Genomic DNA, 20634 nt, shown 5'->3' with positions numbered 1-20634 from the left:
AGGATTAGGGTTAGGGTTACGTTTAAGATTAGGGTTAGGGTTAGGGATAGGGTTAGTTATAGGGTTTTAGGGTTAGGGTTAGGGTTTGGGTTAGTGTTAGGGTTAGGGTTAGGGTTAGGGTTAGGGTTTGGTTTAGGGTTACGGTTACGGTTACGGTTAGGGTTAGGGTAAGGGGTTAGGGGTTAATGGTTAGGTGTTAGGGGTTAGGGTTAGGGTTAGCGTTAGGGTTAGGGTTAGGGTTAGCGTTAGGGTTATGGTTAAGGTTTTAGGGTTAGGGTTAGGGTTAGGGTTAAGGTTATTGTTAGGGTTAGGGATAGGGGTAGGGTTAATGATAAGGTTAGGGTTAGGGCTACGGTTAGTGTTAGGGTTAGGGTTAAGGTTAGTGTTAGGGTTAGCGTTAGGGTTAGGTTTAAGGTTCAGGGTTAAGATTTAAAGGTTAGGGTTAGGTTTAGGGTTAGTGTTAGGGTTAGTGTTAGGGTTAGATTTAGGTTAAGTGTTAGGGTTAGGGTTAGGGTTGGGATTAGGGTTAGGTTTAGGGTTAGGGTTAAGGGTTAAGGGTTAGGGTTAAGGTTAGGGGTAGGTTTAGGGTTAGGGTTAGAGTCAGGGTCAGGTTCAGGGTCAGTGTCAGGGTCAGGGTCGGGGTCGGGGTCTGGGTCGGGGTTGCCTCGGTGTCGGGGTTAGTATTAGGGTCAAGGTCAGGGTCAGGGTAAGGGTCAGGGTTAAGGGTTAGGGTTAAGGGTTAAGGGTTTGGGTTCGGGTTAGGATTAGGGTTAGGGTTAGGTTTAAATTTAGGGTTAAGGGTTAAGGTTTAGGGTTAAGGGTTAGGTTTAGGGTTAGGTTTAGGTTTAGGGTTAGGATTAGGGTTAGGGTTAGTGTTATGGTTAGAGTTAGGGTTAAGTTTAAGGTTTAGGGTTAGGGTTAGGGTTAATTGTTAGGGTTAGGGTTAGGATTAGGGTTAATGTTAGGGTTAGGGTTAGGGTTAGGTTTAGGGTTAGGGTTAGGGTTAGGGTTAGGGTTAAGGTTAGGGTTAGGGTTAGGGTTAGGGGTAGGGTTAGGGTTAGGGGTACGTTAGGTTTAGGGTTAGGGGTAGGATTAGGGTTAGGGTTAAGATTGGTTAGGGTTAGGTTTAGGGTTAGGGTTAAGGTTAGGTTTTAGGGTTAGGTTTAGGGTTAGGGTTAGTGTAAGGGTTAGGGTTAGGTTTAGGTTTAGGTTTAGGGGTAGGGGTACGGCTAGGGCTAGGTCTATGGCTAGGTTTAGGGCTAGCATTATGGTTAGGGTTATGTGTAGTGCTATGGCTATGTCTAGAGCTAGGGCTAGGGTTAGAATTATGTGTAGCTCTCGGTGTAGATCTAGCACTAGGGCTAGTGCTAGGGCTAGTGCTAGGGTTAGGGTTAGGAGTAGGGCTAGGTCTAGTGCTAGTGCTAGGGTTAGGGCTTAGGATTGGTTTAGGGCTTGGTAGGGTTTCGGGTTAGGTTTAGGGTTAGTGTTAGGGCTAGGGCTAGGGTTAGATTTAAGGATAGAACTAGGGCTAAGAATAGGCCTAGGGCAAGGGATAGGGCCAGTGTAAGGGTTAGGGTTAGGTTAGGGTTAGGGTTAGCTTAGGGCTAGGGCTAGCGCACAACTAAGGCTAAGGCTCGGGCTATAGCTTGCGATATGGTCAGGTTAGGGTTGGTTTAAAGTTAGGGCTAAGTCTAGCGTAAAGGCTAGGGCTAGGACTAGGGCTAGTTCTAGGTTTAGCACTAGGTTTAGGGCTAGATTTGGTTTAGGTTCAGGGTTTGTGTTAGGGTTAGGTATAGGTCTAGGGACAGGTCTAGCACTAGGGATAGGGCTGGTGTTAGGGACAGGGCTAGGCTAGGGCGAGGGCTAGGGTGAGGGCTAGGTCTAGGGTTAGAGATAGGGTTAAGGGTAGGATTAAGGCTTGGTCTAGGGCTAGGCCTAGGGCTAGGCCTAAGTCTAGGCCTAGGGCTAGGACTAGGGTTTGAGTGAGGGTTAAGTTTAGGTTTAGGGTTAGGGTTAATATTAGAGTTAGGGCTAGAATAAGGGCTGTGTTAGGGCTAGGGTATGGCTAGGACTCGGCCTAGGCCTAAGGTTAGGGTTAGGGACCAGGTTAGAATTAGGGTACCGGTTATGGCTAGGGCTATGGCTAGAGCTAGTGCTAGAGATAGGGCTAGGGCTAGGTTTAGGGTTAGGGGTAGGGTTAGGGCTAGGGCTAGGGCTAGGATAGGGTTAGGTTTAGGGCAAGACTAGGGCTAGTGCCAGGGCTAAGGCTAGGGCTAAGGCTTGGGAGAGGGCTAGGCCAAAGTCTAGGTGTAGTGCTAGGGCTTGGCTTTGGTTATGTTTAAGGCTAGGTTTAGGGTTAAGGTGAGGGTTAGAGCTAGTGTTTGCGTTAGGGCTAGGGCTAGGGCTATGGTTACTGCTAGGACTAGGGCTAGGTCAAGGGATAGGTTTAGGGTTAGGGTTAGGGTTAGGATTAGTGTTAGGTTTAGGTTTAGGGTTAGGGATAGAGTTAGAGTTAGGTTCAGGGGTGAGTGTTAGAGATAAGATTAGGGTTGGGGTTAGGATTAAGCCCAGGAATGGATAGGGATCCGGCTACAGCTAGGGTTAAGGCAACGGCTAGGTCTACGTTTAGGGTTAGGTTTAGGGTTACGTGTAGGGCTGTGGCTAGTCTAGTGCTACGGCAAGTGCTAGGTTTAGGGTTAGGGCTTGGGCTAGGGCTAGGCCTAGTGCTAGGGTTAGTATTAGGTTTAGGGTCAGATTTAGGTTTAGGGTAACGGCCAGGGTTAGGGCTAGGGCTAGGTTTAAGGCTGGGGTAGGACTAGGTCTAGGGCTAGGACTAGGTTTAGTTTAGGTTTAAAGCTAAGGATAGGACTAGGACTAGGGCTAGGGCTAGGGCTAGCACTAGGCCTATGGCTAGGGCTAGTGCTAGGGTTAGTGTTAGGTTTAGGGTTAGGCCTGGGCTACGGCTAGGACTAGGGCTAGTGCTAGGATAGTAATAGGGTTAGGGTTAGGGATAGGGCTAGGTATAGCGATAGTGCTTGGGCTAGGGCTCGGGGTAGGACTAGGGCTAGCATTAGGGTTAGGGTTAGGGACAAGGCTAGGCCTAGGGCCAAGGCTAAGGCTAAGGCCAGGGCTAGGATTTGGTCTTTGACTAGGGCTAGGGCTTGGGTTAGGTTTAGGGTTACGGTTAAGTATAGGGCTATGGTTAGGATTGGGGTTAGGGTTAGGGCTTGCCTAGGGGTAGCGCTAGGCTAAGACTAGGTCTAGGACTTGGTCTAGGGCTAGGGTTAGGATTAGGAATAGGGATAGGGTTAGAGTTAGGGTTAGAGTTAGGGTTAGGGTTAGGGTTAGTGTTAGGTTTTAGGGGTTAGGGTTAGGGTTAGGGTTAGGGCTAGGGTTAGGATTAGGAATAGGGATAGGGTTTGGTTTAGGGTTAGGGTTAGGGTTAGGGTTTTACGGTTAAGGTTAGGGTTAGGGTTAGGGTTAGGGTTAAGGTTAGGGGTTAGGGTTTAGGGGTTGGGGTTAGGGGTTAGGGTTTAGGATTAGGGTTAGGTTTAGGTTTAGGGTTAGCATTAGGGTTAGCGTTAGGGTTAGGCTTAGGGTTAGCGTATTAAGATTAGGGTTAGAGTTAGGGTTAGGGTTAGCGGTAGGGTTAGGGTTAGGGTTAGGGTTAGGGTTCGTGTTAGGTTTAAAGTTTAGGGTTAGGGTTAAGGGTTAAGGGTTAGGGTTAGGTTTAGGATTAGGGTTAAGGTTAGGTTTAGGGTTAGGGTTAGGGTTAGGGTTAGGGTTAGGGTTAGGGTTAGGGTTAGGGTTTGGGTAAGGGTTAGGGTTAGGGTTAGCGTTAGTGTTAGGGTTAGCGTTATGGTTAGGGTTAGGGTTAGGGTTAGGTTTAGGGTTAGGGTTAGGGTTAAGGTTTATGGTTAGATTTAGGGGTAGGTTTAGGGTTAGGGTTAGGGTTAGGGGTTAGGGTTAGGGTTAGGGTTAGGGTTAGGGTTAGGTTTAGTGTTAGGGCTAGGGCTACGGCTAGTGCTAGGGCTATGGTTAGGTTTAGGGCTAGCATTATGGTTAGGGTTATGTGTAGTGCTATGGCTAGGGCTAGAGCTAGGGCTAGGTTTGGAGTTAGGTGTAGCGCTTGGTGTCGATCTAGCACTACGGCAAGTGCTAGGGCTAGGGCTACGGTTAGTGTTAGGGCTAGGGCTAGGGCTAGTGCTAGTACTAGGGTTAGGGCTTAGGATTGATTTAGGGCTAGGGTAGGGGTTCGGGTTAGGTTTAGGGTTAGAGTTAGGGCTAGGGCTAGGGTTAGGTTTAAGGCTAGAACTAGGGATAGGAATAGGCCTAGGGCTAGGGATAGGGCCAGTGTAAGGGTTAGGTTTAGGTTAGGGTTAGGGTTAGGGTTAGCTTAGGGCTAGGGCTAGCGCACGACTAAGGCTAAGGCTAGGGCTATAGCTTGCGATAGTGTCAGGTATAGGGTTGGTTTAGGGTTAGGGCTATGTCTAGCGTAAAGGCTAGGGCTAGGACTAGGGCTAGTTCTAGGTCTAGCACTAGGTTTAGGGCTAGATTTGGTTTAGGTTCAGGGTTTGTGTTAGGGTTAGGGATAGGTCTAGGGACAGGTCTAGGACTAGGGATAGGTCTGGTGTTAGGGAAAGGGCTAGGCTAGGGCTAGGGCTAGGGTGAGGGCTAGGTCTAGGATTAGAGATAGGGTTAAGGGTAGGATTAAGGCTTGGTGTAGGGCTAGGCCTAGGGCTAGGCCTAAGTCTAGGCCTAGGGCTAAGACTAGGGCTAGATTGAGGGTTAAGTTTAGGTTTAGGGTTAGGGTTAGGGTTAATGTTAGGGTTAGGGCTAGAATAAGGGCAGTGTTAGGGCTAGGGTAAGGCTAGGACTAGGCCTAGGCCTAAGGTTAGGGCAAGTGACCCGGGTAGAATTAGGGTACAGGTTATGGCTAAGGCTATTACTAGAGCTAGTGCTAGAGATAGGGCTAGGGCTAGGTTTAGGGTTAGGGGTAGGGTTAGGGCTAGGGCAAGGGCTACGTGTAGTGCTAGGGCTTGGCTTTGGTTATGTTTAAGGCTAGGTTTAGGGTTAAGGTGAGGGTTAGGGCTAGGGTTTGGGTTATGGCTAGGTATAGGGCTATGGTTACTGCTAGGACTAGGGCTTGGTCAAGGGATAGGTTTAGGGTTAGGGTTAGGATTAGTGTTAGGGTTAGGTTTCGATTTGGGTTAAGGATAGGGTTAGAGTTAGGTTCAGGGGTGAGGGTTAGGTTTAAGATTAGGGTTAGGGTTAGGTTTTGGGCCAGGGCTATGGATAGGGATCAGGCTACAGCTAGGGTTAAGGCTACGGCTAGGGCTACGTTTAGGGTTAGGTTTAGGGTTACGTGTAGGGCTATGGCTAGTCTAGTGCTACGGCAAGTGCTAGGTTTAGGGTTAGGGCTTGGGCTACGGCTAGGCCTAGGGCTAGGGTTAGTATTAGGTTTAGGGTCAGAGTTAGGTTTAGGCTAACGGCCAGGGTTAGGGCTAGGGCTAGGATTAAGCCTGGGGCTAGGGCTAGGTCTAGGGCTAGGACTAGGTTTAGTTTAGGGTTAAAGCTAGGGATAGGACTAGGACTAGGGCTAGGGGTAGGGCTAGCACTAGGCCTATGGCTAGGGCTAGTGCTAGGAAAGTAATAGGGTTAGGGTTAAGGATAGGGCTAGGGATAGGGATAGTGCTTGGGCTAGGGCTCGGGGTAGGACTAGGGCTAGCGTTAGGGTTAGGGTTAGGGATAAGGCTAGGCCTAGTGCCAGGGCTAAGGCTGAGGCCAGGGCTAGGGTTTGGTCTTTGACTAGGGCTAGGGCTTGGGTTAAGTTTAGGGTTATGGTTAAGTATTGGGCTATGGTTAGGATTGGGGTTAGGGTTAGTGCTTGCCTAGGGGTAGCGCTAGGCTAAGGCTAAGACTAGGTCTAGGGCTTGGTCTAGGGCTAGGGTTAGGATTAGGAATAGGGATAGGGTTAGAGTTAGGGTTAGGGTTAGGTTTAGGGATGAGTTAGGGTTAGGGTTAGTGTTAGGGGTCAGGGTTAGGGTTAGGGTTAGGGTTTTAAGGTAAGGGTTAGCGTTATGGTTAACGTTAGGGTAAGGATTTTCGGGTTACTGTTAGGGTTAGGGTTAGGTTTAGGGTTAGGATTAGGGTTTTAGGCTTAGGGTTAAGGTTAGGGTTAGGGTTAGCGTTAGGGTTAGGGATAGGGTTAGGTTTAGGGTTAGGGTTAGGGTTTGGGTTCCTGTTAGGGTTAGCGTTGGGGTTTGCGTTAGTGTTAGGGTTAGGGTTTTAAGGTTAGGGTTAGTGTTAGGATTAGAGTTAGGGTTAGGGTTACGTTTAAGGTTAGGGTTAGTGTTAGGGATAGGGTTAGTTATAGGGTTTTAGGGTTAGGGTTAGTGTTACGGTTAGGGTTAGGGTTAGTGTTAGGGTTAGTGTTAGGGTTTTAGGGTTAGGGTTAGGGTTTGGGTTAGTGTTAGGGTTATGGTTAGGGTTTTAGGGTTAGGGTTAGGGTTGTGGTTAGGGTTAGGATTACGGTTAGTGTTAGGGTTAGGGTTAGGGTTAATAACAAGGTTAGGGTTAGGGCTAGGGTTAGTGTTAGGGTTAGGGTTAGGGTTAGCGTTAGGGTTAGGGTTAAGGGTCAGCGTTAAGATTTAAGGGTTAGGGTTAAGTTTAAGGTTAGTGTTAGGGTTAGGGTTAGGGTTAGATTTAGGTTTAGTGTTAGGGTTAGGGTTGGAGTTAGGGTTAGGTTTAGGGTTAGGGATAAGGGTTAAGGGTTAGGGTTAAGGTTAGGGTTAGGGTTAGGGTTAGGGTTAGAGTAAGGGTCAGGTTCAGGGTCAGTGTCAGGGTCAGGGTCGGCGTCGGGGTCTGGGTCGTGGTTGCCTCGGTGTCGGGGTTAGTATTAGGGTCAAGATCAGAGTTAAGGGTTAGGGTTAAGGGTTAAGGGTTAGGGTTCGGGTTAGGGTTAGGGTTAGGTTTAAGGTTAGGGTTAAGGGTTAAGGGTTAAGGGTTAGGGTAAAGGGTTAGGTTTAGGGTTAGGTTTAGGTTTAGGGTTAGGATTAGGGTTAGGGTTAGAGTTAGGGTTAGGGTTAGGGTTAGGGTTAGGGTTAGGGTTAGGGTTATGGTTAAGGTTAGGGTTAGGTTTAGGGTTAGGGGTAGGGTTATGGTTAGGGGTATGTTAGGGTTAGGGTTAGGGTTAGGATTAGGGTTAGGATTAGGATTGGTTAGGGTTAGGGTTAGGGTTAGATTTTAGGGTTAGGTTTAGGGTTAGGGTTAGTGTAAGGGTTAGGGTTAGGGTTAGGGTTAGGTTTAGGTTTAGGGTTAGGGCTAAGGCACGGCTAGGGCTAGGTCTACGGCTAGGTTTAGGGCTAGCATTATGGTTAGGGTTATGCGTAGTGCTATGGCTATGGCTAGAGTTGGGCTAGGGTTAGAATTAGGTGTAGCACTCGGTGTAGATCTAGCACTAGGGCTAGTGTTAGGGCTAGTGCTAGGGTTAGGGTTAGGAGTAGGGCTAGGTCTAGTGCTAGTGCTAGGGTTAGGGCTTAGGATTGGTTTAGGGCTTGGTAGGGTTTCGGGTTAGGTTTAGGGTTAGTGTTAGGGCTAGGGCTAGGGTTAGATTTAAGGATAGAACTAGGGCTAAGAATAGGCCTATGGCTAGGGATAGGGCCAGTGTAAGGGTTAGGGTTAGGTTAGGGTTAGGGTTAGGTTTAGGTTTAGGGATAGGGCTAGGGGTACGGCTAGGGCTAGGTCTACGGCTAGGTTTAGGGCTAGCATTATGGTTAGGGTTATGTGTAGTGCTATGGCTATGGCTAGATCTAGGGCTAGGTTTAGAATTAGGTGTAGCACTCGGTGTAGATCTAGCACTAGGGCTAGTGCTAGGGCTAGTGCTAGGGTTAGGGTTAGGAGTAGGGCTAGGTCTAGTGCTCGTGCTAGGTTTAGGGCTTAGGATTGGTTTAGGGCTTGGTAGGGGTTCGGGTTAGGTTTAGGGTTAGTGTTAGGGCTAGGGCTAGGGTTAGATTTAAGGATAGAACTAGGGCTTAGAATAGGCCTAGGGCTAGGGATAGGGCCAGTGTAAGGGTTAGGGTTAGGTTAGGGTTAGGGTTAGGGTTAGCTTAGGGCTAGGGCTAGCGCACGACTAAGGCTAAGGCTCGGGCTATAGCTTGCGATATGGTCAGGTTAGGGTTGGTTTAAGGTTAGGGCTAGGTCTAGCGTAAAGGCTAGGGCTAGGACTAGGGCTAGTTCTAGGTCTAGCACTAGGTTTAGGGCTAGATTTGGTTTAGGTTCAGGGTTTGTGTTAGGGTTAGGTATAGGTCTAGGGACAGGTCTAGGACTAGGGATAGGGCTGGTGTTAGGGACAGGGCTAGGCTAGGGCGAGGGCTAGGGTGAGGTCTAGGTCTAGGGTTAGAGATAGGGTTAAGGGTAGGATTAAGGCTTGGTCTAGGGCTAGGCCTAGGGCTAGACCTAAGTCTAGTCCTAGGGCTAGGACTAGGGTTAGAGTGAGGGTTAAGTTTAGGTTTAGGGTTAGGGTTAATATTAGAGTTAGGGCTAGAATAAGGGCTGTGTTAGGGCTAGGGTAAGGCTAGGACTAGGCCTAGGCCTAAGGTTAGGGTAAGGGACCAGGTTAGAATTAGGGTACAGGTTAAGGCTAGGGCTATGGCTTGAGCTAGTGCTAGAGATAGGGCTAGGGCTAGATTGAGGGTTAGGGGTAGGGTTAGGGCTAGGGCTAGGGCTAGGATAGGGTTAGGCTTAGGGCAAGACTAGGGCTAGTGCCATGGCTAAGGCTAGGGCTAAGGCTTGGGATAGGGCTAGGCCAAAGTCTAGGTGTAGTGCTAGGGCTTGGCTTTGGTTATGTTTAAGGCTAGGTTTAGGGTAAAGGTGAGGGTTAGGTCTAGTGTTTGGGTTAGGGTTAGGGCTAGGGCTATGGTTACTGCTAGGACTAGGGCTAGGTCAAGGGATAGGTTTAGGGTTAGGGTTAGGGTTAGGGTTAGGGTTACGATTAGTGTTAGGGATAGGTTTAGGGTTAGGGATAGTGTTAGAGTTCGGTTCAGGGGTGAGGGTGAGAGATAAGATTAGGGTTGGGGTTAGGATTAGGGCCAGGACTATGGATAGGGATCAGGCTACAGCTAGGGTTAAGGCTACGGCTAGGGCTAAGTTTAGGGTTAGGTTTAGGTTTACGTGTAGGGCTATGGCTAGTCTAGTGCCACGGCAAGTGCTAGGTTTAGGGTTAGGGCTTGGGCTAGGGCTAGGCCTAGGGCTAGAGTTAGTATTAGGTTTAGGGTCAGATTTAGGTTTAGGGTAACGGCCAGGGTTAGGGCTAAGGCTAGGTTTTGAGGCTGGGGCTAGGACTAGGTCTAGGGCTAGGACTAGGTTTAGTTTAGGGTTAAAGCTAAGGATAGGACTAGGACTAGGGCTAGGGCTAGGGCTAGCACTAGGCCTATGGCTAGGGCTAGTGCTAGGTTTAGTGTTAGGTTTAGGGTTTGACCTGGGCTTCGGCTAGGACTAGGGCAGGTGCTAGGATAGTAATAGGGTTAGGGTTAGGGATAGGGCTAGGTATAGGGATAGTGCTTGGGCTAGGGCTCAGGGTAGGACTAGGGCTAGCGTTAGGGTTAGGATTAGGGATAAGGCTAGGCCTAGGGCCAGGGCTAAGGCTAAGGCCAGGGCTAGGATTTGGTCTTTGACTAGGGCTAGGGATTGGGTTAGGTTTAGGGTTACGGTTAAGTGTAGGGCTATGGTTAGGATGGGGGTTAGGGTTAGGGCTTGCCTAGGGGTAGCGCTAGGCTAAGACTAGGTCTAGGGCTTGGTCTAGGGCTAGGGTTAGGATTAGGAATACGGATAGGGTTATAGTTAGGGTTAGAGTTAGGGTTAGGGTTAGGGTTATGGTTAGTGTTAGGTTTTAGGGGTTAGGGTTAGGGTTACGGCTAGGGTTAGGATTAGGAATAGGGATAGGGTTTGGTTTAGGATTAGGTTTATGGGTAGGGTTAGGGTTAGGGTGAGGGTTTTAGGGTTAGGGTTAGGGTTAGGGTTGGGGTTAGGGTTAGGGTTAGCATTAGGGTTAGCGTTAGGGTTAGGCTTATGGTTAGGGTATTAAGGTTAGGGTTAGGGTTGGTTAGGTTAAGGTTTTAGGGTTTTAGAGTTAGGGTTAGGGTTAGGGGTAGGGGTAGGTTTAGGGTTCGGGTTAGGGTTAGGGTTCGTGTTAGGTTTCAAGGTTAGGGTTAGGATAAAGTGTTAAGGGTTAGGGTTAGGGTTAGGATTATGGTTAAGGTTAGGTTTAGGGTTATGGTTAGGGTTAGGGTTAGGGTTAGGTTTAGGGTTAGGGTTAGGGTTAAGGTTTATGGTTAGATTTAGGGGTAGGGTTAGGGTTAGGGTTAGGGTTAGGGGTTAGGGTTAGGGTTAGAGTTAGGGTTAGGGTTAGGTTTAGGGTTAGGGTTAAGGTTTATGGTTAGATTTAGGGGTAGGGTTAGGGTTTGGGTAAGGGTTAGGGTTAGGGTTAGCGTTAGTGTTAGGGTTAGCGTTATGGTTAGGGTTAGGGTTAGGGTTAGGTTTAGGGTTAGGGTTAGGGTTAAGGTTTATGGTTAGATTTAGGGGTAGGTTTAGGGTTAGGGTTAGGGTTAGGGGTTAGGGTTAGGGTTAGGGTTAGGGTTAGGGTTAGGTTTAGTGTTAGGGCTAGGGCTACGGCTAGTGCTAGGGCTATGGTTAGGTTTAGGGCTAGCATTATGGTTAGGGTTATGTGTAGTGCTATGGCTAGGGCTAGAGCTAGGGCTAGGTTTGGAGTTAGGTGTAGCGCTTGGTGTCGATCTAGCACTACGGCAAGTGCTAGGGCTAGGGCTACGGTTAGTGTTAGGGCTAGGGCTAGGTCTAGTGCTAGTACTAGGGTTAGGGCTTAGGATTGATTTAGGGCTAGGGTAGGGGTTCGGGTTAGGTTTAGGGTTAGAGTTAGGGCTAGGGCTAGGGTTAGGTTTAAGGCTAGAACTAGGGATAGGAATAGGCCTAGGGCTAGGGATAGGGGCAGTGTAAGGGTTAGGTTTAGGTTAGGGTTAGGGTTAGCTTAGGGCTAGGGCTAGCGCACGACTAAGGCTAAGGCTAGGGCTATAGCTTGCGATAGTGTCAGGTATAGGGTTGGTTTAGGGTTAGAGCTATGTCTAGCGTAAAGGCTAGGGCTAGGACTAGGGCTAGTTCTAGGTCTAGCACTACGTTTAGGGCTAGATTTGGTTTAGGTTCACGGTTTGTGTTAGGGTTAGGGATAGGTCTAGGGACAGGTCTAGGACTAGGGATAGGGCTGGTGTTAGGGACAGGGCTAGGCTAGGGCTAGGGCTAGGGTGAGGGCTAGATCTAGGGTTAGAGATAGGGTTAAGGGTAGGATTAAGGCTTGGTGTAGGGCTAGGCCTTGGGCTAGCCTAAGTCTAGGCCTAGGGCTAGGACTAGGGTTAGAGTGAAGGGTAAGTTTAGGTTTAGGGTTAGGGTTAGGGTTAATGTTAGGGTTAGGGCTAGAATAAGGGCAGTGTTAGGGCTAGGGTAAGGCTAGGGCTAGGCCTAGGCCTAAAGTTAGGGTAAGGGACCAGGTTAGAATTAGGGTACAGGTTATGGCTAGGGCTATGGCTAGAGCTAGTGCTAGAGATAGGGCTAGGGCTAGGTTTAGGGTTAGGGGTAGGGTTAGGGCTAGGGCTAGGGCTAGGATAGGGTTAGGCTTAGGGCAAGACTAGGGTTAGTGCCAGGGCTAAGGCTAGGGCTAAGGCTTGGGATAGGGCTAGGCCAAAGTCTAGGTGTAGTGCTAGGGCTTGGCTTTGGTTATGTTTAAGGCTAGGTTTAGGCTAAAGGTGAGGGTTAGGGCTAGTGTTTGGGTTAGGGCTAGGGCTAGGGCTATGGTTACTGCTAGGACTAGGGCTAGGTCAAGGGATAGGTTTAGGGTTAGGTTTAGGGTTAGGATTAGTGTTAGGGTTAGGTTTAGGTTTAGGTTTAGGGTTAGGGATAGTGTTAGAGTTAGGTTCAGGGGTAAGGGTTAGAGATAAGAGTAGGGTTGGGGTTAGGTTTTGGGCCAGGGCTATGGATAGGGATCAGGCTACAGCTAGGGTTAAGGCTACGGCTAGGGCTACGTTTAGGGTTAGGTTTAGGGTTACGTGTAGGGATATGGCTAGTCTAGTGCTATGGCAAGTGCTAGGTTTAGGGTTAGGGCTTGGGCTAGGGCTAGGCCTAGGGCTAGGGTTAGTATTAGGTTTAGGGTCAGAGTTAGGTTTAGGGTAACGGCCAGGGTTAAGGCTAGGGCTAGTATTAAGGCTGGGGCTAGGGCTAGGGCTAGGGCTAGGACTAGGTTTAGTTTAGGGTTAAAGCTAGGGATAGGATTAGCACTAGGGCTAGGGCTAGGGCTAGCACTAGGCCTATGGCTAGGACTAGTGCTAGGGTTAGTGTTAGGTTTAGGGTTAGGACTGGGCTACGGCAAGTACTAGGGCTAGTGCTAGGAAAGTAATAGGGTTACGGTTAAGGATAGGGCTAGGTATAGGGATAGTGCTTGGGCTAGGGCTCGGGGTAGGACTAGGGCTAGCGTTAGGGTTAGGGTTCGGGATAAGGCTAGGCCAATGCCAGGACTAAGGCTGAGGCCAGGGCTAGGGTTTGGTCTTTGACTAGGGCTAGGGCTTGGGTTAGGTTTAGGGCTATGGTTAAGTATAGGGCTATGGTTAGGATTGGGGTTAGGGTTAGGGCTTGCCTAGGGGTAGCGCTAGGCTAAGGCTAACACTAGGTCTAGGGCTTGGTCTAGGGCTAGGGTTAGGATTAGGAATAGGGATAGGGTTAGAGTTAGGGTTAGGGTTAGGGTATGGGTTAGGGTTAGGGTTAGGGTAAGGGGTTAGGGTTAGGGTTATGGTTAGGGTTTTAAGGTTAGGGTTAGCGTTATGGTTAACGTTAGGGTTAGGGTTTTAGGGTTAGGGTTAGGGTTAGGGTTAGGGTTAGCGTTAGGGTTAGGGTTAGGCTTAGGTTTAGGGTTAGGGTTAGGGTTTGGGTTAGTGTTAGGGTTAGCGTTAGGGTTATCGTTAGGGTTTGCGTTAGGGTTAGGGTTAGGGTTAGGTTTAGGGTTAGGATTAGGGTTTTAGGCTTAGGGTTAGGGTTAGGGTTAGGGTTAGCGTTAGGGTTAGGGTTAGGCTTAGGTTTAGGGTTAGGGTTAGGGTTTGGGTTAGTGTTAGGGTTAGCGTTAGGGTTAGCGTTAGTGTTTGCGTTAGGGTTAGGGTTAGGGTTTTAAGGTTAGGGTTAGTTTTAGGATTAGGTTTAGGGTTAGGGTTACGTTTAAGGTTAGGTTTAGGGTTAGGGATAAGGTTAGTTATAGGGTTTTAGGGTTAGGGTTAGGGTTAGGGTTAGTGTTAGGGTTAGGGTTAGGGTTTTAGGGTTAGGGTTAGGGTTAGGGTTAGAGTTTGGGTTAGTGTTAGGGTTAGGGTTAGGGTTAGGGTTAGGGTTAGGGTTAGGATTTGGGTTAGGGTTACGGTTTCGGTTACGGTTAGGGTTAGGGTAAGGAGTTAGGGGTTAATGGTTAGGGGTTAGGGGTTAGGGTTAGGGTTAGGGTTAGCGTTAGGGTTAGGGTTAGGGTTAGCGTCAGGGTTATGGTTAGGGTTTTAGGTTTAGGGTTAGGGTTAGGGTTAGGGTTAGTGTTAGTGTTAGGGTTAGGGTTAGGGGTAGGGTTAATGATAAGGTTAGGGTTAGGGCTAGGGTTAGTGTTAGTGTTAGTGTTAGGTTTAGGGTTAGCGTTAGGGTAAGGTTTAAGGGTCAGGGTTAAGATTTAAGGGTTAGGGTTAGGTTTAGGGTTAGTGTTAGGGTTAGGGTTAGGGTTAGATTTAGGTTTAGTGTTAGGGTTAGGGTTAGGGTTGGGGTTAGGGTTAGGTTTAGGATTAGGGTTAAGGGTTAAGGGTTAGGGTTAAGGTTAGGGTTAGGTTTAGGGTTAGGGTTAGAGTCAGGGTCAGGTTCAGGGTCAGTGTCAGGGTCAGGGTCGGGGTCTGGGTCTGCGTCGTGGTTTCCTCGGTGTCGGGGTTAGTATTAGGGTCAAGGTCAGGGTCAGGGTCAGAGTCAGGGTTAAGGGTTAGGGTTAAGGGTTAAGGGTTAGGGTTCGGGTTAGGGTTAGGTTTAAGGTTAGGGTTAAGGGTTAAGGGTTAAGGTTTAGGGTTAAGGGTTAGGTTTAGGGTTAGGTTTAGGTTTAGGGTTAGGATTAGGGTTAGGGTTAGGGTTAGAGTTAGTGTTAGGGTTAAGGTTAAGGTTTAGGGTTAGGGTTAATTGTTAGGGTTAGGGTTAGGATTAGGGTTAATGTTAGGGTTAGGGTTAGGGTTAGGGTTAGGGTTATGGTTAAGGTTAGGGTTAGGTTTATGGTTAGATGTAGGGTTAAGGTTAGGGGTAGGTTAGGGTTAGGGTTAGGGGTAGGATTAGGTTTAGGGTTAGGATTGGTTAGGGTTAGGGTTAGGGTTAGGTTTTAGGGTTAGGTTTAGGGTTAGGGTTAGTGTAAGGGTTAGGGTTAGGGTTAGGGTTAGGTTTAGGTTTAGGGTTAGGCCTAGGGGTACAGCTAGGGCTAGGTCTACGGCTAGGTTTAGGGCTAGCTTTATGGTTAGGGTTATGTGTAGTGCTATGGCTATGGCTTGAGCTAGGGCTAGGGTTAGAATTAGGTGTAGCACTCGGTGTAGATCTAGCACTAGGGCTAGTGCTAGGGCTAGTGCTAGGGTTAGGGTTAGGAGTAGGGCTAGGTCTAGTGCTAGTGCTAGGGTTAGGGCTTAGGATTGGTTTAGGGCTTGGTAGGGGTTCGGGTTAGGTTTAGGGTTAGTGTTAGGGCTAGGGCTAGGGTTAGATTTAAGGATAGAACTAGGGCTAAGAATAGGCCTAGGGCTAGGGATAGGGCCAGTGTAAGGGTTAGGGTTAGGTTAGGGTTAGGGTTAGGGTTAGCTTAGGGCTAGGGCTAGCGCATGACTAAGGCTAAGGCTCGGGCTATAGCTTGCGATATGGTCAGGTTAGGGTTGGTTTAAGGTTAGGGCTAGGTCTAGCGTAAAGGCTAGGGCTAGGACTAGGGCTAGTTCTAGGTCTAGCACTAGGTTTAGGGCTAGATTTGGTTTAGGTTCAGGGTTTGTGTTAGGGTTAGGTATAGGTCTAGGGACAGGTCTAGGACTAGGGATAGGGCTGGTGTTAGGGACAGGGCTAGGCTAGGGCGAGGCTAGGGTGAGGGCTAGGTCTAGGGTTAGAGATAGGGTTAAGGGTAGGATTAAGGCTTGGTCTAGGTGTAGGCCTAGGGCTAGGCCTAAGTCTAGGCCTAGGGCTAGGCCTAGGGTTAGAGTGAGGGTTAAGTTTAGGTTTAGGGTTAGGGTTAATATTAGAGTTAGGGCTAGAATAAGGGCTGTGTTAGGGCTAGGGTAAGGCTAGGACTAGGCCTAGGCCTAAGGTTAGGGTAAGGGACCAGGTTAGGATTAGGGTACAGGTTATGGCTAGGGCTATGGCTAGAGCTAGTGCTAGAGATAGGGCTAGGGCTATGTTTAGGGTTAGGGGTAGGGTTAGGGCTAGGGCTAGGGCTAGGATAGGGTTAGGCTTAGGGCAAGACTAGGGCTAGTGCCAGGGTTAAGGCTTGGGATAGGGCTAGGCCAAGTCTAGGTGTAGTGCTAGGGCTTGGCTTTTGTTATGTTTAAGGCTAGGTTTAGGGTTAAGGTGAGGGTTAGGGCTAGTGTTTGGATTAGGGCTAGGGCTAGGGCTATGGTTACTGCTAGGACTAGGGCTAGGTCAAGGGATAGGTTTAGGGTTAGGGTTAGGGTTAGGATTAGTGTTAGGGTTAGGTTTAGGTTTAGGGTTAGGGATAGTGTTAGAGTTCGGTTCAGGGGTGAGGGTGAGAGATAAGGTTAGGGTTGGGGTTAGGATTAGGGCCAGGACTATGGAGAGGGATCAGGCTACAGCTAGGGTTAAGGCTACGGCTAGGGCTACGTTTAGGGTTAGGTTTAGGTTTACGTGTAGGGCTATGGCTAATCTAGTGCTACGGCAAGTGCTAGGTTTAGGGCTTGGGCTAGGGCTAGGCCTAGGGCTAGGGTTAGTATTAAGTTTAGGGTCAGATTTAGGTTTAGGGTAACGGCCAGGGTTAGGGCTAGGGCTAGGTTTAAGGCTGGGGCTAGGACTAGGTCTAGGGCTAGGACTAGGTTTAGTTTAGGGTTAAAGCTAAGGATAGGACTAGGACTAGGGCTAGGGCTAGGGCTAGCACTAGGCCTATGGCTAGGGCTAGTGCTAGGGTTAGTGTTAGGTTTAGGGTTTGGCCTGACTTCGGCTAGGACTAGGGCTAGTGCTAGGATAGTAATAGGGTTGGGGTTAGGGATAGGGCTAGGTATAGGGATATTGCTTGGGCTAGGGCTCGGGGTCGGACTAGGGCTAGCATTAGGGTTAGGGTTAGGGATAAGGATAGGCCTAGGGCCAGGGCTAAGGCTAAGGCCAGGGCCAGGATTTGGTCTTTGACTAGGGCTAGGGCTTGGGTTAGGTTTAGGGTTACGGTTAAGTATAGGGCTATGGTTAGGATTGGGGTTAGGGTTAGGTCTTGCCTAGGGATAGCGCTAGGCTAAGACTAGATCTAGGGCTTGGTCTAGGGCTAGGGTTAGGATTAGGAATAGGGATAGGGTTATAGTTAGGGTTAGAGTTAGGGTTAGGGTTAGGGTTATGGTTAGTGTTAGGATTTAGGGGTTAGGGTTAGGATTAGGGTTAGGGCTAGGATTAGGATTAGGTATAGGGATAGGGTTTGGTTTAGGGTTAGGTTTAGGTTTAGGGTTAGGGTTAGGGTGAGGGTTTTAGGGTTAGGGTTAGGGTTAGCGTTAGGGTTAGGGTTAGCATTAGGGTTAGCGTTAGGGTTAGGCTTAGGGTTAGGGTATTAAGGTTAGGGTTAAGGTTATGGTTAGGGTTAAGGTTTTAGGGTTTTAGAGTTAGGGTTAGGGTTAGGGGTAGGGTTAGGGTTAGGGTTCGGGTTAGGGTTAGGGTTCGTGTTAGGTTTCAAGGTTAGGGTTAGGGTTAAGGGTTAAGGGTTAAGGGTTAGGATTAGGGTTAAAGTTAGGTTTAGGGTTAGGGTTAGGGTTAGCGTTAGGGTTAGGGTTAGGGTTATGGTTAGGGTTAGGGTTAGGGTTAGGTTTAGGGTTAGGGTTAGGGTTAAGGTTTATCGTTAGATTTAGGGGTAGGGTTAGGGTTAGTGTTAGGGTTAGGGGTTAGGGTTAGGGTTAGGGTTAGGGTTAGGTTTAGGGTTAGGGCTAGGGCTACGGCTAGTGCTAGGGCTATGGCTAGGTTTAGGGCTAGCATTATGGTTAGGGTTATGTGTAGTGCTATGGCTAGGGCTAGACCTAGGGCTAGGTTTGGAGTTAGGTGTAGCGCTTGGTGTCGATCTAGCACTAGGGCAAGTGCTAGGGTTAGGGCTACGGTTAGCGTTAGGGCTAGGGCTAGGTCTAGTTCTAGTACTAGGGTTAGGGCTTAGGATTGATTTAGGGCTAGGGTAGGGGTTCAGGTTAGGTTTAGGGTTAGAGTTAGGGCTAGGGCTAGGGTTAGGTTTAAGGCTAGAACTCGGGATAGGAATAGACCTAGGGCTAGGGATAGGGCCAGTGTAAGGGTTAGGTTTAGGTTAGGTTAGGGTTAGGGTTAGCTTAGGGCTAGGGCTAGCGCACGACTAAGGCTAAGGCTAGGGCTATAGCTTGCGATAGTGTCAGGTATAGGGTTGGTTTAGGGTTAGGGCTATGTCTAGTGTAAAGGCTAGGGCTAGGACTAGGGCTAGTTCTAGATGTAGCACTAGGTTTAGGGCTAGATTTGGTTTAGGTTCAGGGTTTGTGTTAGGGTTAGGGATATGTCTAGGGACAGGTCTAGGACTAGGGATATGGCTGGTGTTAGGGACTGGGCTAGGCTAGGGCTAGGGCTAGGGTGAGGGCTAGGTCTAAGGTTAGAGATAGGGTTAAGGGTAGGATTAAGGCTTGGTGTAGGGCTAGGCCTAAGTCTAGGCCTAGGGCTAGGACTAGGGCTAGAGTGAGGGTTAAGTTTAGTTTTAGGGTTAGGTTTAGGGTTAATGTTAGGGTTAGGGCTAGAATAAGGGCAGTGTTAGGGCTAGGGTAAGGCTAGGACTAGGCCTAGGCCTAAGGTTAGGGCAAGGGACCAGGTTAGAATTAGGGTACAGGTTATGGCTAGGGCTATGCCTAGAGCTAGTGTTAGAGATAGGGCTAGGGCTAGGTTTAGGGTTAGGGGTAGGGTTAGGGCTAGGGCAAGGGCTACGTGTAGTGCTAGGGCTTGGCTTTGGTTATGTTTAAGGCTAGGTTTAAGGTTAAGGTGAGGGTTAGGGCTAGGGTTTGGGTTATGGCTAGGTATAGGGCTATGGTTACTGCTAGGAATAGGGCTTGGTCAAGGGATAGGTTTAGGGTTAGGGTTAGGATTAGTGTTAGGGTTAGGTTTAGGTTTAGGGTTAGGGATAGGGTTAGAGTTAGGTTCAGGGGTGAGGTTTAGGGATAAGATTAGGGTTGGGGTTAGGTTTTGGGCCAGGGCTATGGATAGGGATCAGGCTACAGCTAGGGTTAAGGCTACGGCTAGGGCTACGTTTAGGGTTAGGTTTAGGGTTACGTGTAGGGCTATGGCTAGTCTAGTGCTATGGCAAGTGCTAGGTTTAGGGTTAGGGCTTGGGCTAGGGCTAGGCCTAGGGCTAGGGTTAGTATTAGGTTTAGGGTCAGAGTTAGGTTTAGGGTAACGGCCAGGGTTAGGGCTAGGGCTAGGATTAAGGCTGGGGCTAGGGCTAGGTCTAGGGCTAGGACTAGGTTTAGTTTAGGGTTAAAGCTAGGGATAGGACTAGGACTGGGGCTAGGACTAGGGCTAGCACTAGGCCTATGGCTAGGGCTAGTGCTAGGGTTACTGTAGGTTTAGGGTTAGGCCTGGGCTACGCCTAGGACTAGGGCTAGTGCTAGGAAAGTAATAGGGTTAGGGTTAAGGATAGGGCTAGGTATAGGGATAGTGCTTGGGCTAGGGCTCGGGGTAGGACTAGGGCTAGCGTTAGGGTTAGGGTTAGGGATAAGGCTAGGCCTAGTGCCAGGGCTAAGGCTGAGGCCAGGGCTAGGGTTTGGTCTTTGACTAGGGCTAGGGCTTGGGTTAAGTTTAGGCTTATCGTTAAGTATAGGGCTATGGTTAGGATTGGGGTTAGGGTTAGGGCTTGCCTAGGGGTAGCGCTAGGCTAAGGCTAAGACTAGGTCTAGGGCTTGGTCTAGGGCTAGGGTTAGGATTAGGAATAGGGATAGGGTTAGAGTTAGGATTAGGGTTAGGGTTAGGGTATGAGTTAGGGTTAGGGTTAGTGTTAGGGGTCAGGGTTAGGTTTAGGGTTAGGGTTTTAAGGTTAGGGTTAGCGTTATGGTTAACGTTAGGGTTAGGGTTTTAGGGTTAGTGTTAGGGTTAAGTTTAGGGTTAGGCTTAGGGTTAGGATTTGGGTTTTAGGCTTAGGGTTAGGGTTAGGGTTAGCGTTAGGGTTAGGGTTAGGGTTAGGTTTAGGGTTAGGATTAGGGTTTGGGTTACTGTTAGGGTTAGCGTTAGTGTTGCGTTAGGGTTAGGGTTATGGTTTATAGGTTAGGTGTAGTGTTAGGATTAGGGTTAGGGTTATGGTTAGCGTTAGGGTTATGGTTAGGGTTTTAGGGTTAGGGTTAGGGTTTGGGTTAGAGTTAGGGTTAGGGTTAGGGGTAGGGTTAATGATAAGGTTAGGGTTAGGGCTAGGGTTAGTGTTAGGGTTAGGGTTAGGGTTAGGGTTAGGGTTAGTGTTAGGGTTAGGGTTAAGGGTCAGGGTTAAGATTTAAGGGTTAGGGTTAAGTTTAGGGTTAGTGTTAGGGTTAGGGTTAGGGTTAGATTTAGGTTTAGTGTTAGGGTTAGGGTTAGGGTTGGGGTTAGGGTTAGGTTTAGGGTTAGGGTTAAGGGTTAAGGGTTAGGGTTAAGGTTAGGGTTAGGGTTAGGGTTAGGGTTAGAATCAGGGTCAGGTTCAGGGTCAGTGTCAGGGTCAAGGTCGTGGTCGGGGTCTGGGTCGGGGTTGCCTCGGTGTCGGGATTAGTATTAGGGTCAAGGTCAGGGTTAAGGGTTAGGGTTAAGGGTTTAGGGTTAGGGTTCGGTTTAGTGTTAGGGTTAGGTTTAAGGTTAGGGTTAAGGGTTAAGGGTTAAGGGTTAGGGTTAAGGGTTAGGTTTAGGGTTAGTTTTAGGTTTAGGGTTAGGATTAGGGTTAGGGTTAGGGTTAGAGTTAGGGTTAGGTTTAAGGTTTAGGGTTAGGGTTAATTGTTAGGGTTAGGGTTAAGATTAGGGTTAATGTTAGGGTTAGGGTTCGGGTTAGGGTTAGGGTTAGGATTATGGTTAAGTTTGGGTTAGTGTTAGTGTTAGGGGTAGGGTTAGGGTTAGGGGTAGGTTAGTGTTAGGGTTAGGATTAGGATTAGGGTTAGGGTTAGGATTGGTTAGGGTTAGGGTTAGGGTTAGGTTTTAGGGTTAGGTTTAGGGTTAGTGTTAGTGTAAGGGTTCGGGTTAGGGTTAGGGATAGGTTTAGGTTTAGGGTTAGGGCTAAGGTACGGCTAGGGCTAGGTCTACGGCTAGGTTTAGGGCTAGCATTATGGTTAGGGTTATGTGTAGTGCTTTGGCTATGGCTAGACCTAGGGCTAGGGTTAGAATTAGGTGTAGCACTCG

Source organism: Tenrec ecaudatus, chromosome Y (genome assembly GCF_050624435.1).
Source record: "Tenrec ecaudatus isolate mTenEca1 chromosome Y, mTenEca1.hap1, whole genome shotgun sequence".
Classification (NCBI taxonomy): domain Eukaryota; kingdom Metazoa; phylum Chordata; class Mammalia; order Afrosoricida; family Tenrecidae; genus Tenrec; species Tenrec ecaudatus.
Note: the sequence above shows the minus strand (reverse complement) of the source record.